The following is a 15,229-nucleotide window of genomic DNA, read 5'->3' on the forward strand; positions in this document are numbered from 1 at the left end:
CTGGTCGTAAGCCAGGACGGAAGAGCAGACTTATTCCGGATCTAAAACGGGTCGTAAGCCGGGACGGGAGAGCAGACGTGGTCGGGATAAAAATGGGTCGTAGCCGGAGACAACCGGGGAGATCAGGAACTGACAGGTGGAAAAACGGGTGCAAAAACGGGACAAGCGGCAGTCAGGGTCAAAAAGGCTTGCCTTTTAACAACAGAGGTTCGCAGACTGACTGATAAACCGAGAGTAACAGGACCGGGCTTAAAAAAGGACAGGGAACCAATCAGGTAGCCCGCAGCGGCGGCGCCAAACGAGCGGGCACAGGTGGAATTAATGAGTAATCATGACAAACAAGGCACTTTGAAATGTGTATTAGTGCAAGGATTACGTAACAATTGTTGACATATATTATGGGCCATGAGAAATATATCAAGGTTGTGTTTCCCAGTGATATATTATAATGGCAATATCTTCTTGCAACTGAAAATGCAAGCTACATATTTTTACCTAATACCTATATTGGCGGAGATTTTACTGGAAAATAAAATATTTGTAATTTGCTCACTATCTGAAAATTATGTCTCGATAAATGCACTCGCAAACCAGACAAAATATCACATATGTAGATCAGATATATTTATGGTTCTGCAAAATACATTTTTCACAAAAGATTTTTACTTTTTAACGAGGAATTGGAAAATTGGCTCCAAATGTCCTTAAAAAGTGCTTGAATTTAGCCATTAAAAAGGTGTACGAACCCTGTATAAATGATCAAATGATTCCTGTTCATCACCTGGAGATTGGCCTGAGTGAAGTTGCTTTCTTGCACTGGCTTAGTTTGGCTATGGAGAAATACCTCCACTATAATCTGTTTGGGATTGGTGTTCGAACACCGAACTGTTTTGAGTACCAAAACATGTATTCCCATATGAAGTAATGGTACCTAAAAATAAATGCAATACCCAGGAACGATTTTTTTTAACGCAGCTTTGAGCAGTGGTTTGATGGCAGGCACTTGTACCCCATTTTTCTATTTCCCAATAATATTTCCGATCATAGTTTTCACTGATTTCCTTTTTCTTTTCCCTTACCACAAACTTTATTGTGACCCTTTATTATCAGCAAAAAAAAAAAATTAAAAAAAAATAAAAAACATGTTACGATAAATTCTCAACATATATTGTCTTACTACCGATCTTTCTCAAAATGACGTTAACTGACCAGGCAAGAGTAGCCAAGCATATGGAATCTTTCTAGTACCGAGTTATCACTGTATAATCTTGCCAATTGGGTCGCTAGCAATAGCTGGCAATTACATTAGCTGTAATCATTGCTGACCTGGCGGCTTGAATTGGCGTCCTTGATGCTAGCGATTAGCATCGTCGACTCGGCTGCTAACATTAGCCGCTGCTAAGTACGTGGGATGTATACAAATCAGGCTGAAACAAACAAAATATTATCTCGTAATGAAATACAGTAAGTGCTTATGATCAAAGGTGGGGTGAGTCGTTTAAAGTGTCTTTAAACAATTAAAAGCAGAACATTTACTCTAAGTATGTGTTAACAATACCCAACTGAGTTCGAAGAGCGATTATAATTTTTTTTCCACCGCGCCTATCTGCGCTTCTCTCACTTTTATCAGAGCTGTTAAAAACTCGCAACACATTAGGAAGCAGTAAAGGGGGGAGGGTTGGAGAGGGATTCCATGCTTGTCCTTGAGGTTCTCTTAGTGTAGCATGAAAATAGTGAAAGAAAGAAAAGGACCGTTTCAAATACAGTCCAAACCCCAACCCCCAAAAACTTTTATTCAAACTTGTCTAGAAAATGCAAATACTTGCACGTGCCACACAAGCAGCAAGAGGCTGCGATGATGTCTTAGGCTAGGGGATGGCGTCAGCAAGTAGAATTTTATTTTATTATCATTTTTTTATTTCAGACAGCACCTTTTTAGATAAAATGTGTTTTTGATTCATGTTTTGCAGAGCTACAGAAGAATATGAACAGGAGGAAAGATTGCAGCATTTTATAGAAGCAGAATGATAAAAAAAATACTTCACGACAGCACTGCACAAATGGAGTATCATTTACCAAACGCAAATATATACCTCAGAACAAGCAAAGGTTATACATTTTGAAAATTCCACTGAATAAAATGAAAACTGTTTTGAATTGTCTGTATGGTTTTTCCTTTTTTATATAATATGTATGGAGGAAAGAAATCGTAATTTGCATTTCTTTCTTAAAAATCTAGGATTTTTATTTATCACAATAAATGCAACTGAGTGTGTTAAATTGCAAGCGTGCACAATAGTGCTGAGCCATCGCAGAGCAAATCTCTTTTTAATGGTTTGATGATTACATCATATTTAAAAGGCAAATTTAATATAAACCCTTTTTTTCTGAGCTCGGAGCAGCAGCTGTTTCTATGGTGACCAAGCTGTAATAAAAAGAAGTCCAAATATCCAGAAACATTCCATTTCTTATTTCACCGGCTGAATTTGCAAGGATGGAAGTAAGTCTCTTGTGACGTCGAAATTGTGTCCAAGTATGCGATCCGTTTGCAAAAGTGGCTTACAGTCATTGGCAGCTCAAAGCATTTATTGCTCCTGCACATCGGAGGCTGAGCTGAGAAGAATGCATTTGGATGTGTGTGTGTATGAGGGTCGGGGGATGATGGTAGGGGGTAAGTCTTGGAAAGTGTACCGCTGCTTGTTGGACAGGGGGATGCTTGGATGCCGAGGAGGCTCTAAAGGGGATGCAGTATGCCAAAAAGCAAAAGGCAATGAGGGTATGGGGGCTGCCAGCCTTCTCAGACCAAGGTGGGGGGGATTGAGGAACATATGGCACCTGGTCATTAACACACAAGGCACAAGTGGAAGTACTGTTGAGGCAGAGCCCAGCAGAGCTGTGTAGGCCACCTCATCGAAATTATGCGGTACATCCATGTTGTGTACCGCTCTCCTGTGTATACGAGGAGATGCAGTGCATTTCTATTAGAATGGGCTCATGCATTTTCCAGCATCCAACAACAAATACAGATAGAATATATATATATATTGCATGGCCCTCATGGCTAGTTAAGGAGGAAATGTGGAGGTAGGCCGTCACTGTCTCCATAAATCAGTGTCACAACCAATGCATACAGCAGTACCTCTTCGTACGAAATTGACTCGTTTCAGGATTGTACAAGTAGCTGGAATTGCCCGTTTAACAAAAAAAATTATTGATGCAAAATAATTAAAGACGTTCTGGTCCTACCAAAAGCATCCTTGTGAACCCTAAATATTTTTAAAACACATCTTCATAATCACTAAAAACATATTAAAATAGTAATAAGATATGTATTATTACTGTATTTTTAATAAGATGATATCAAAATAAAAAGCGAGTTTATTATAAGCTGAAGTGGGTAAAGTAGCAAAAGATTTTACTCAAGTAAAAGTACCGTTACTTCAGAATAATGTTACTCAAGTAGAAGTAAGAAGTCATCCAAATACTTGAGTAAAAGTAGAAAAGTACTAGGTGAAAAAAATACTCAAGTACTAAGTAACTGTAGCAATGTCGTTTTTTTTTTTTTTCCTAAACAAACAATCAGATCATCAAATTATCAAAGTCCATCTAATGAACCAAAAAATAAATTTAATGTAAAAGAAGATATAAATAATCAACAGAAATTCTAGTGCTTTAATGAACAAGCAAATAAATATAGTATAAATTAAGCACATGTAGCACTAAGTAAAACATTTTCACTCAGTTTCCTCTGTAAAATTTCCCCCTTCCGCTTCAGTCAAATGTGGTCACGTGACGAGGATGCTAAGTTTGATTGGTTAAACATGGTAGAGCCTGGCGGAGGTCTCCATCTGGATAAATGTGCCTTAGCGGAGGCAGACAGACGCGTACTTACTGGGAGGGGATTTATCTAGTAACGAAGAAATGACTTCAATGATGCCTTAAGTAGCGGAGTAAAAGTACCATTTTTTTCTTCACAAATGTACTCAAGTAAAAGTAGGGATTTAAAAATACTCCTAGAAGTACAAAACTTCCCAAAACGTACTCAAGTAAATGTAAAGGAGTAAACGAACTCCATCACTACCTACCTCTGATTATGAGCATGTACCTTGGAGGCAGTCGCTGTAATGAAAGTGTGCCCGTGGTGCAGAGGAGGGGTTGGCTAGGTGGGGGTGTTGTAAAGAGGAGCGATGGAGATCGGAATACCTGCCAACTTGTATGTTTTTCCCCTTATTGAAGACGTTATTTTTATCATTTCAAATAGTGTACACCGTATAGCAATTTTCATACAAGTTAATTTTTAAAAATATTTTTAAATAACCGATCTTGATTGTTCCATTTCAATTGTAACCCAGATCATCTCGGTTACAGGTAGCAGATGTCAACGTCATCCTAGATCCTATTGTCGCTCTATTCAACATGGTCTTATCTTGTGAGCAAACAGGTCTGTGTTGTTTGTCAGGCTTATCATCGCTCAATGAGTGAAATAGTAACCATTGGTACAGGGAGAAATTGGCTGACGTTGACAATCTGTTGACATTACAAAAGCACTTATTGTACACTTAAAATTAACCTTACTGTGACTCTAAATGAATGATTACACAAACGATTTTTGGAGCCCCTTTTTTTGTAGTAGTAGTTTGCTCGTGCAAACTGGAGCCAAGGGAGCAGTCTCTAGCAGTATCATGTGGTAGCCTTTTCAACTGGATTTTCCCAGGATTTTTGGTTAAAAAAGAAAACTCCTATACTTAAATTCATGTGTCCAGAAGTGCTCGCATAAAGAGGCCCCACTGTTTACGGAAATAAATATATTTTACACGGCCTTCATGGCTACTTAAGAATTAAAAGTGAAGGAAATCTGTCACAGTCTCCATAAATTAGTGTCACAACCAATGTTTCCTCTAATTTTCCACTGGTCTGAGCGTTCACACAAAGTCGGTGAGCAACGCTTGAAACAACAGTGAGCCACCATAATCCCAAGTGTGGCAAGATAATTAATTATCAAACATGTCCAAAACTTGACATCAAAATTATTTTTCTCTTTTGAATGAATTGACTCATGTACTATTGCAAAGGTTGTACGGCCTACATACGTCGTTTGTTTTTGCAATTCTTTCACAAGATATCCATTTCTTTTTATTTCCTGATATATTTTGTCACATAATATTAACATTTTTGGGGGCTTATTTAGTCGGTTGTAAGATACAGAACCGTACTTAATCACATTTTTTAGTGGAAGTACAATGTTGGCAACAAGATTCACTTGGTATAATTGGAAATTATTTAAATGCAACACAAACTTTTTCTTATTTTTTCCGTGTTTTTTTTCTACTATTTTAAAAATTCCTTTAAAAAAAAATCTGTGTTTTTTTCCGAGCTGTTACTTTTTTCTTTTTGTTCTCTATTTACATTTTTCCTACATTTCTTTCTTTTCTTTTTTTCTGGCTTTTTTCTAATTTTTTCGCTCTTTTTTCTCTTCCTTGTGTTTCTTTTTTTCTCAGCTTTTCACTCCTTTTTAATTTTGGTATATTTTTCTTTTTTGTTCTATTCCCCCCTTCCTTTAAGTCATTTTGTGCATAATTTTACATAATATTTGGTCATGTTGGGATTAAAAAAGCAAAAACAACCGGAAGAGCCGTTTAGGACCCGAAAGAGACGGTTCCTATTAATGAGCCGAGCCGAAGAAGCCGGTTCCCTGACAAACTCTACTAACTTTACTCAACTTCGTTCTCCTTCGACTCGACTTAAAAATACCGCATTTAGGACACAACGTCAGGGGAACCCGTGTATTTTTACCTTCATGCACTGTAACTTTGACTTAAGTCGCTTCTTAATTAGTCATTTTGAGCCCTCATTTTTGTGCGCTGGCTAGATTTTCTTGTGCGCTGAGAATGTGCGAGCAGTGCGCAATTGCACACGCGCGCAGCTTAGAGGAAACACTGTTCATTATTATTAATTTTAGTGTTCAATTGAAGTCTTAATACTATCAAATTGGTTCTTCTAATACAAGGCCCTGGATAAGTGCAGTAAATATTCATAATATCCTTGCTATTTAAGTCTTTTTTATAGGTAAGACTGTGCCTAAAAAAAAAAAAAAAAGTCGAACCTGATCCAGGCCTGCGGGTATTAAGGCCCAACCAAGCCCATCCAATTAACTTGATTTGAGGAACAGAGCCCGAAGCAAACAGAAATTTCACATTTGTGAGTCTGGAGGAGGTGGGGGAAATTTTGCCGCCCAGACCCTCCAAATTTTGGGCTGGACTGTGCCCTGAGATTTTACCTCTTGTCTTTTTGCACCTTACAGTGCTGGATTTTCTTTACATTCTATCACATTGTATTTTTTACCTCAATGTAATAATATTCAGAAATAAAAAATCATAGCAAACTTGGAATTAATCAAAAGCATCTTAATTGTTTTATTGCTTCAAGATGCTATTAATCACTAATCAATTTTGCAGTAAGGATTTAACAGTTAATAACTGATGAATCAGTTCTTTAGTCCGTATCAGTCTCGGATTGATTAAAACCACAATTCCGATTGCTTCCCGAGCCTTTGTCTCTCCAGTATGGCTTGAAGGTATAATTGCGATATGAAAAATGAGCACAAAGACGAGTTTGATGTGTTAAGCCTTGGGAAAAGTCCAAATCAAACGCGTAAACAAGTCCAAACATGGAGAGTTGGAGTGCCAAGAATAGAAATGGAATATCCCAGTAGAGTGTCTTGCTGTAACACATCACATTTATGTATCTTTGTGTTTGGGCTTCAGCATCGATTCACCTGCACTTCAGGGACGGTGGCTGCTCCACCGATCAATGCTGCCCGTGGCCATCGCCGCTCGGGCATCACTAGCTCTCCAACAAACCCGGCTGCCAATACTATCACCGTAACACAACATGTAGCACTCCGCCCCGAGCGCCTGTCCTCGACGACGGCAAGTTTTTCTGTTTGACAGCGAAGGACTGACGCGTCTCGTCACCTGAAGCGGGTTCTGACGGTTTCAATGTGTGGGTTCGTCCGGGTTCTGCCCCCGTAGCTCGTGTACCGGTGATTTATTGCCAGCCCCGCGGCGGCTCGGAAAATCCCTAAAGACGCAATTAACATGCGCTACTCTTGGGAAACCGGCACGGTTTATCCAAACGGATAATGAATCCAGGACGTCTAGTGCCCATTAGGTAAAGTTCACGTCGAGGCAAAAAAAGCACTGCAGGTGTAATGACCGCATTCGAAACGTTGGCGAGAACGCCATAGCTCTTCAAAGAACAAAAAAAACTTAAAAAACCATACTTCACTGAATCTTTGGCCAACATGATAATCCCATATTGTATGGCTTAATTGCTTTTAGATTGGATAGGCAAATAAGTAAAACACCACCACACATAATTAGGTATTTTGCCTTGATATAGAATAAATCATTGAGTTCACCGAATTTATTAAAATTGTTATCCAGAAAAAAGACCCAACAGTATCAAGAGCCATTCAGTTGGTACAAAATGCTGCAACGAAGCTTTTAACTAAGACAAGAGAGTTTGATCGCATAACCCCGATTTCAGCTAACCTGCATTGGCTCCCTGTTAGCTTAAGATGTGATTTGAAAGGTTCTGTTGGTAGTATACAAAATAATTTTCCCTCATATCTTTCAGATTTAATTTCCCCCTATGTTCCGGTCCGGAGCCTTCGCCCTGAAAATGCTGGTCTGCTAGTGATCCCAAGAGCCAAGAAGAGATCTGCAGGTTCGAGAGCGTTCTCCATTCGGGCCCCAGTATTGTGGAATGTTCTTCCCCCTGAGATTCGATCTGCATTCTCAGTGGAAATGTTTAAATCTAAGCTTAAAACACACTTCTATTCTATAGCATATGAATAACCTATATTTTATGTTGACAATATCTGTGTATTATTTGCTCTCATGTAGGTTTTAGATCAGGGGATGGTGTAATAATAGCCTGTGGTTTGCAATAATATGTAGTCTGTGCAGCCCTTTGAAACTCTTTGTGATTAAGGGCGTCACAAACAAACATGACTTGACTTTACTTAAGTGTCAAACTTTTAGTTCTACATGCTTATAGAACAGTTATAGAACAAAATCCTTTCCAGACTCTTTTGTCCACACCCCCACACCCCTCGAATATAAAAATGTCAGGAATCCAAATGCATACCCTGTCATTGTGCATTAGTGTGATATCAAATATGTTTGGTAATTATAAAGCTGCGTCTTTTCAGATAACTCGTATAAACACTTTCTAAGCACGCTCTAGAAACAAGTGGACTGTCAAAGTCTCTGTGAAACGGAAATATGTGTAGACAAGTGTTGTCAACAGTCAGCCAAGTTTTAACAATTATGGTACATCTTCTCTCATACTTCAGTCAAATGACAATCAAATACCTCTATTACGTTCTGGACAAATGGATCTTATTCTGCTGTATATCATTCCTATGTTGACATGTAATTAAAATGATCAAGCTTTAAAGTAGCCAACTAGTTGACCATCGGGAGAAAATTATTCCTTCTAGCTTTTACCATTTTAATACAATCGCGTCAGATGAACAAATAAATGAAATCTTGTTGTGGACTCGACAGAATTGACCAGACAGGAGAGAAGTTGGCGTTGTTCAGCAGGTTGAAGGCAAACTGATAATCGGGAAGGTCAAAGACTGTAATTTCCTTCAGCTCTCCCCCATGATAAAAGACAGCCAGACTTTCCTCTAAAATTGCTCCAAAAACCTAATGAGCTCCTTCTGATGTATCTTTCAAGGAAGTCTGTTCATCAAAGTGAGTGCTCTGTAATGGTGGGAGATAAAAACTATAAGACTATCCAGAGGTCACTCATTTCATCGTCCAGGAAATCACTTTGCACATATTGTACATATAGATGCTCTTATTTTCACTTAATTTAGGGTTTTCAGTAAACCAAACCATGCTTTCGTTTGCTTGCTTGGTCAAAGGTGGTACCCATGGATTGCACGAAGGTCGTCTGGCTAGGAACAAAGTAGAAATTATTTATTACCAAAATCTTAATTACAGTGTCTCAAAGTTCAGTCACTCATACTTATGCTGCAAGCTCCTTCTTGGTCTCCATATGCTTTCGATTTTAAAGCCTTAAGGTAAATCTTTATCACCAGCCCTAAAAATACATTTGTCTTGGGGCAAATGACACCTCCACTTTACATAAGTTCAAGGGCCAAAGAAAATCCATAGATCATCATTCCATTTCATTTTAATGAACTAAATTCATGATTAAAGTCCTAGAACTAAGGTTAATAAAACTATGTTGTGTGACTGTAAAGGGAAATCCAATGGGTTTATTTAAGGATGATGATACGATGTAAGTCTTTTACACTTTTAGTATGTTATAATCATTTGGTTCTGTATTACTGTGAAAAGTGTTCGGGCGGTCAAGGCGATTGGTCCAAGATCATCTTTTTTACAGCGAACCTTTTTTTTATTTTTCTTGAACAGAGGGAAAAAAATAAAACGTCCATCAATGTCACTGGTCATAAAGTACGGGTGGACATAAGTCGAACAGGTCATAACTCGATTGTTAAAAACACAAAAATGGTACAAACCCTGGTAGGGTAAGTTCTCGTTTTATGCATTAATCCAGTACAAATGATTAAAATTTCCATGATCTACCCTAAGGAGATATCTCATCTCATCTCATTAGCTACACTGCTTATCCTCAGTAGGGTTGCAGGGGTGCTGGAGCCCATCCCAGCAATCATCGGGCAGTGGGCAGGGGACACCCTGAACTGGTTGCTAGCCAATCGCAGGGCACACGGGGACAGACAACTCACTCGCTCAATCACACCTAGGGACAATTTGGATCGGCCAATTCACCTGACATGCATGTTTTTGGAATGTGGGAGGTAACCGGAGTGCCCGGAGGAAACCCACGCAAGCACGGGGAGAACATACAAACTCCGCACAGGAAGTCTGGAGCTAGATTTGAACCCACGCACGAGGTTCCCAAGACATGAACTGTGCCGCACATGCGCTAACCACTGCGCCGCCGTGATAAATCAAACCTAAACAATTCAGTCCTTAGCCAGTATGCAGGAGGAGTCTTTGTCCAACCATAACTGTCCCTCTGTAATATATAAAAATACCATGCAGTCAATAACCCAAGAGCATGAAATCTAGTTGAAAAGTCACCTCCCTATTTCAAATTCAGCACGGGCAGCCTCGGTCTCCTGAGCCGTCACCCCTAGCGCGTCCGATTTGAACTGCAAACCACTCTTCTGCTGTTATTATTTCCACCTCTGAAGTCCTTTTAACCCTGAGGGACCAGGTGCTCCTTGCGAATGACCGGTTAGCTCGTCCAGAGGCTGGGACATGCATGCAACCGCAGATACGGTTATTAAGCCTTGCGAACCAAAGGAACCTATCTATTTCAATTATGTGCGTTTATTATGAACATGTGGATCAGGCCATGACATGAGCTGCTCCGCTAATCAACTGCAATAAATGTCGCCAATTAATTACATCGCCTGATTCAGAGAAGGAAAAAAAAACATGCATACAGCAGTTAATCTTCCTTTTGTATGTTTAAAACTTGATTTTCACAACAAAACAAGGGTAAGGTGAGGCTATTACACAAAACAAGTCATTATATTTGTATTGAACTGATTTGTTGAAGCTCTTTTAAGTGCCTGCTTGAATTAGGTAGCCGCATTCTCACACATTTATCTTTTAGAGATTCATTGCAATAGAACCTACATCACGGGCCTTTCACAATGTATAATTAGCAGTATTATTTCCAAACTGCTCTGGCTCACACATGAATAAACATGACCAGTTGATCCAGTCTCAGTTGCTTGCCTCCCACATTCACTTTACAATCAGCAGATGCGCTATTTTTCTCTCTCAAGGACCTGGAAGAGGGGGCCGGCAACAATAACAACGCAGAGGAAGATCTGCTTTTGGCTTTTCATCTATTGTCCACTGCTTCCCACCCAAAAAAAAATCATTGGGAAAATATCATATTTGTGATTCTTTTTACTATTTGAAATGCAAGAATCAACTAAGGCAGGGGTCGGGAACCTTTTTGACTCAAAGAGCCATAAAAGCAAAAAATATTAATTTTATTTTGGGAAAGAGCCACACCATATATTATGAGACAAATTTACTAAATTGCTAAACCCGCGCCCCAGACAAAAGCTTAGTCTTCAGCACATTTATTTTTGATGATTTGATAAAAATTATGAAAAGAGAATAATGCCAGAGCCCCTGTCCCAAATTCAACAAACAGACCACTTTAAATTTGTCTCTTTCTTGCAATTACTCAAGATCGGTTAAACTCCTTTTGACCCTTTTTTTCATACATATTGGTTTCAAAACCAGATGCAAGCATTTATTTTGTAAAAACCTCACAACATTCTGAGAAAAGGGAGCCTTATGTGCTTACCTTTGGCGAGAGATGGGAGGGAATGCTTGTACTTTTTGCATAGCTCCACCCATCCCTCCCACTCACCCAATCAAATGACTAAGTTATCTTCCGGTGTTTTGGCGTATTTACAGTTCTGTGGATTCATCATAAAGTATCTGAACACTGAACACAGATTATATAGTGAACTTTTAAATAAAGGATTCTTTAGCGTTGTACAGCCAAAACGAGTTTTTTTTCCCCCCTTTTTTTGTGTGACACCTTGACTGTAAATTGTAGTGAAAAACGTGCTCTATATATACTGCGAAGTGTTTCATTTGCATTTAGCTTTGGTTTGGTTTTACGTGTACCTGAATAGGATAGACAATCTCGATTTTGAACAAGATGGAGAAATTTTGCATGCAATCAAATTGGTCTCTGAGCCATAGGTACTCATAGAAAGAGCCATATATGGCTCGCGAGCCATAGGTTCCCGACCCCTGAACTAAGGTGTCACTGAAGCTCTTCACATACTGAACATACTGTGAAGTAGGAATCTCATTATTAATTTACGACCATATCTAAATATGATATATCATAATCCTTGAAGTCTTCCCCTCACATTAAATTCTTAGTGCATTGTCATGATCCATGGAGGTTAGTGCAATGGAGGCAATCCACTTACATTTTTTGGATGCTCTGATTAGCATTAGCTTCTCATAAGGTGGATTGTTCGCTAAAGTTTTCAATACTGTTATGTAGGTGTTTGGTGGTCAATTTTACCCAGCACAGATGGTTACTATGGTAACAAAAGATCATTCCCCATTTGGCCAGTATGGGGGAACGGGGTGCAGTGTCCTATTCTGAGCAAGAGGAGAAATTGGGCTTAACATTTTCATGTTTGTGGCGGGAAAAAAAAGAAAAAAGTTATTGACAGAATTTAATTCTTTGATAGAAAATAAAGGTCAGACATTATGAGTTTGAATGCCGAGAATAATGCTATAACATCTCCCTTGTGTCATGATTACCGATGGGAATCACCTGCGCTCGCTCTTTTGGCGCCAACCGCTGCGGGCTCTGATTGGCTCCCTGTCCCTACTTAAACCTAGTCCGGTCAACCCCCTCTTGTCAGTCCGTCTGCGAACCCCAGTGTACACTAGGCAAGCCTTTTTCTACCCTGACTCCCACCTGCCCCGTTTTTTGCTCCCGTCTGCTCCCGGCTTCGACCCGTTTTTGATCCTGATCACGTCTGCTCTCCCTTCCCGGCTTTCCACCTCTTTTCATCCCGACTACGTCTTCTCTCCTATTCTGGCTAACGACTCGCTTCCGACCCTGACCACGTTTTTGCTCTCCAGTCCCGGCTACCGACCCGCTTTTTCCGTCCCTGACACCGCCATCGCTCGCCACGTAAGATCCATTTTCGCGGTCGGAGCACAACTTGAGTACCAGAGCGACTTGCTTCCCGCATCCAGCAAACACCGGATCGTGAGAAACGCAACGCAAGTGGTTCCTGTCTCCGTTCTGGTCTTGACACCTTGTTAAAAAGCGATGTGGTAATTGTTACTACTTTTACAGATTTTTATTTGACCGATTTTTGGTTCAATTGAAAAAGTAAAACCTGATCACCTGCTCAGCATTTATGCGAATGTTGCACAAAATATGTTGAATCAAGAAAGGAAAAATATAATGCTAATATAATATGTATACGTAGTATGAGGCAACCAATTTTAAAGACTTTTTCCCATGTTTTGGGTCTATATCCAGTTAATATTTTCGTGCTTGGTGCAGTGAAAAGTGGGAATGCACAAAAAAGAAAATTTAAGGCAAAACCAAACACCAAAAAATGTGAAACGCTTCGCCGAAATACTGAAACAGCAACACCGAAATAGTTTACTCAAACAATCGGCATAGTTCAGAACAGACTATATTACTAGCTGCTTCATTTGATTAAATCCCAGTGGCGGGCTCTGCAGTTCACACCTAAGCCTTTAATAGTGCTGCGTCTGAATCAATCCACCCCTTAAAAACTGTATAATGCTCTAAAAAATTTTACTGCAGCAACATCTGAAAAAAATATAGAAAATCATCAATAATAATCTCATAACATTGCACTATTTTAGTAATATAGCTACATTTTGAAAAATCAAATGTTTTTATTTGTACGCAAAATCTATTTTTCTTTCTTTTCTCAGGAAGATGTCAATCACTCTGTCGTAATATTTCAGGACTATATGTCGCTCTGGAGTAGGGGTAAGATCTTGGTCCCGGGCCGGAACTCAACACGGCGGCAAATTAAAGCTTTGGGTTTATTTACAGCTTGTTTGTCAAATCAAGTTAATCCGTTGGGTTTGGGCGGGTTCGGATTTTTATACCAGCGACTCGGGTCGGATCGGGCTGAATTTTTTAGGCCAGATCTTACCTCTACTTTGGAGTATACCTCGCGCCTGTCAAAAAATATACATAATTAAAAGGGAAAACACATATACAAGTTGCTCCTGCAGTATAAGTCACCGTTTTGGCACAACAGGGCAAGGTTGAAATTATCAATGAAGGCCTAGAGTGCCCTCTTGCGGTTTAATGTATAATTGTATACAGATTTTAAACTCAATGATATAATAAGAAATTAATAATTTCACATATAAGAGTATAAGAAGCAACCCCAGCCAACCTATGAAAAAACTGCGACTTCTATACCAAAAAATATGGTGAGTGCACATCCTGGCTCTACAAGGTGAACTTTTGCACCTTTGTAACAATGTACAGTATCGGGTGCTGAATTTGCAGGATTGTTCTTCAAGTCTGTACAATTCCCTCCTTCCTTTTCTTCGCCTACAATGCATAATAATCGCTGGCGAGCTCATCCGCCTTCCTTCCGTGTGAGTAAGAGCCCACGGTGTTTTGATCCCAACTTTACGCGCTCTACAAATGAGATAAGGAAGTTTGTTCCTAGAGTAACGCCAGGAGAGTCTCTTGTATTTTCTTTGTGGATAATGACTGCTTTTCCTTTTTCACGCTGTTTGACTCAAGGTGCATCTATCGGCTTACGCTGCAATTAATGCCGTGCAGCACAGGCCTGGGGAAAAACATTGGAGTTTCTCCGGTTCTCTATAAAAGTGGATAATATGAAGAGTTTGGCATTTGAAATGTTTTGGTTTGCTTTTGTCCCAATTTTATGATTCAAAATCAAACCAAATGTAAAATGTGGTAAACTACACTTTTATCAAATATACATGGAATTCTCTAATCATCTCAGATCATGAAGAAATCAAGAATGCTTTTAAAATCATTTATCTATGTTATTTGTTATTAACATCGTTGTTTTTGTCAAAAATAAGTAATTGGATCTTTGCGATGTACAAAAAAATTATTAGAAGTGGTTGTCTCTCTCCAATTCTCTCTCTCTCTCAACTCTTCTGAAAGCTTTCCTTTTCTAAAGAGACAATCTCTCTCTCTAGAAACTCCCTCTCTATAAAAAGTATCTAGAGACTCTTTCCCTCTAGCTTCTGTCTCACCCGCTCGACTTTCTCTCTCTAGAAACTATCTCACTAAAGAATCTCTCTCTAGACATTTCCCCTCTCTTTAGGCTCTTGCTCTCCCTCTCCTATCTCTCTAGACACACTCTATCACTTTCTCTTGAGTGTTTGCTATGTACAATATGTAAACGCATTTTGTAAACAATTAAGAATTTCAAAATAATATATGTATAAAAATAAGTAAAATGTATGAAATAATTTTAGACTTGACTGTAAAATCAGGTGGAGAATTTGCTGAGATTATTTTCAGAATCTAACAATAAAGGTGTATAATTTTGGACTCAAAAGATAGTGGGGTGGAAAGGCGGCTGAGGTCTTGAGATCAAATCTAGCTGCCAGGC

The 15,229-nt window shown here is 39.2% G+C and overlaps 1 protein-coding gene and 1 long non-coding RNA gene across 2 annotated transcripts in view; one reads left to right on the forward strand and one right to left on the reverse strand.

Moving 5' to 3' along the window:
• The window catches only part of LOC148352830 (uncharacterized), a 54,785-nt gene extending 52,680 nt beyond the window's left edge, over positions 1-2,105 (forward strand). Inside the window, exon 4 of the long non-coding RNA XR_015852646.1 lies at positions 1,971-2,105. This is a non-coding gene — a long non-coding RNA (uncharacterized LOC148352830). The remainder of the gene's footprint in view (positions 1-1,970) is intronic.
• kcnj3a (potassium inwardly rectifying channel subfamily J member 3a) overlaps positions 1-15,229 on the reverse strand; it is a 70,328-nt gene that overhangs the window by 34,799 nt on the left and 20,300 nt on the right. The gene's annotated exons all lie outside the window — the stretch shown is intronic.

Source organism: Urocampus carinirostris, chromosome 14, assembly GCF_059441175.1.
Source record: "Urocampus carinirostris isolate Australia breed hairy pipefish chromosome 14, RoL_Ucar_1.0, whole genome shotgun sequence".
In the NCBI taxonomy this organism is placed as follows: Eukaryota; Metazoa; Chordata; class Actinopteri; order Syngnathiformes; family Syngnathidae; genus Urocampus; species Urocampus carinirostris.